The sequence below is a fragment of the Pteropus alecto genome, unplaced genomic scaffold (genome assembly GCF_000325575.1).
Source record: "Pteropus alecto unplaced genomic scaffold, ASM32557v1 scaffold42, whole genome shotgun sequence".
NCBI classification, from domain to species: Eukaryota; Metazoa; Chordata; class Mammalia; order Chiroptera; family Pteropodidae; genus Pteropus; species Pteropus alecto.
In genome coordinates this window covers 8628841-8630709 of record NW_006434825.1, presented here as the reverse complement: position 1 = coordinate 8630709, position 1869 = coordinate 8628841, and the positions used below count along the sequence as shown (strand labels likewise).

Sequence of the window (1869 nt, the reverse complement as noted above, 5' to 3'; positions counted from 1 at the left end):
TAAACATGATATCAGTTTAATAGTTATAAAATTCTCAAATTTTCTACTTCTTGAGTCTGGTATTCATATTTTTCAAAAAATTTGTTCGTCTTATCTCAATTTTCAAATAAATTGCCGTAATATTGTTCATAAAACATTATTATTTTTTTTAATATCTGTAGAAATTTAGTGATTTTCCCATTCCTGATACTGGTTATTTGTGTTTCCTCTTTCTTCTACAACCAATTTCAATCCAACTTTTGTCTTCACAATTTTCTCTTTCAGGTGTATATTTTCCACTTTGTCAGACTTTATTCTTATTTTCATCATTTTTCATTCTACTATATTTGGTAGCTATTCAAATTTTCATCGTGACTTATGCATGTATGTCCCATGGTTTTTTTAGAAGTGTATTCCTTAATTTTCAAATTCTTTGGGGTTTTCTTTGTAAATTTTGTTATTGACTTTTAAATTAATTCTCTTGAGGTAGGATATAAAAATATGCATAAATTTTAATCGTTTAAAATTTGTTTAGTCTCAGATTATGGTCAGAAATATGGTCAATTTTGATAATTTTTTCTATATGCACTTGAAAAACATGTGCATTTCCAGTTATTTTTTTCAGTGTTCTATATGCGTCAGTTAGGTTAGCTTTGTTAATTATTTTGTTAAACTAGTATATGTTTTTATAGAGATATGTTAATATATTTTTTCCAAGAGTGTAAATTTTCTGCTTCCTTTTTTTAGCTCGGCAAGGTTTTGCTTCAGATATTTTAAATTATGGTCTTAGACAAATATGACTTAGTATTATTATAATTGCCTAATAGATTGATACCTTTATTATTATGAAATACTCTTCCACACATCCTGCAATACTTGTCTTAAAAGCTAATCTGTCTATTGTTAGTACAGCTATATAGATGTTTTTAGTATCTGCATTACATATCTTTTTTCAATTATGCTCAATCTTTGTGTTCTTATATTTAAATTCTGTTTCTCATAAACAATGTGTAATTGCATATTGTTTATTTATCCAGCCTGCCAGCATTGTCTTTATATGGAAATTTTAATCTACATATATTTAGTGTAATTAATGATATTTGGGTTAAATTTTCTTTAATATTGGTTTACTTATCACACTCATTTTTGTTCCAGTTTATATTCTCTTTCTTACCTTCCTTTGGATTGATCTATTACTTTTCTCTGATTTTATTTACCCCCTAGATTATTATTTATATATTCTTTGTTTTTAACTTTTAAAGTTGTGAAAAAATATATGTAACATAAGTATAGTTCAGTGGTATTAAACACATTCATAATGCTGTGCACCCATTGCTACTGCCTATCTCCAGAACTTTTTTCATCTTGTAACTGAAACTCTATGCCAATTAAACAATAACGCCCCCATTCTCCACCCTCTCACCCTTGACAGCTTCCTTCCTTCCTTCCTTCTTCCCTCCCTCCCTCCCTCCCTCCCTCCCTTCCTTCCTTCATTCTTTCTTTCCTTTCTTTATGCCTACAGCACCTGGTCTTGCTAGGTGGTCTCCCATCCAAGTACTAATGAGGCCCGACTCTGCTTAGCTTCTGAGATCAGATGAGATCAGGCATGTTCAGGGTGGCATGACTACTTTCTATTTGTATGATTTTGACCACTCTGAGTATGTCATATAAGTGGAATATTATAGTACTTGTCTTTTTGTGACTGCTTTATTTCACTTAGCAAAATGCCCTTAGGCAACATCTATATTGTCACTATGACAAATATCTTTTCTTTCTAAGGTACAATAATATTATATTGTATGTGTATATACCACATTTTGCTTATGCATTTATCCATTGATAGATCCTGAGTTGCTTTCACATATTAGCTATAATGAATATTGGTGTTTT

At 30.0% G+C, this 1869-nt stretch overlaps 1 pseudogene; it reads right to left on the bottom strand.

Moving 5' to 3' along the window:
* Positions 1-1492: 1492 nt before the first annotated feature.
* LOC112478232 lies at positions 1493-1611 on the bottom strand (annotated as a pseudogene).
* Between the last annotated feature and the right edge of the window lie 258 nt (positions 1612-1869).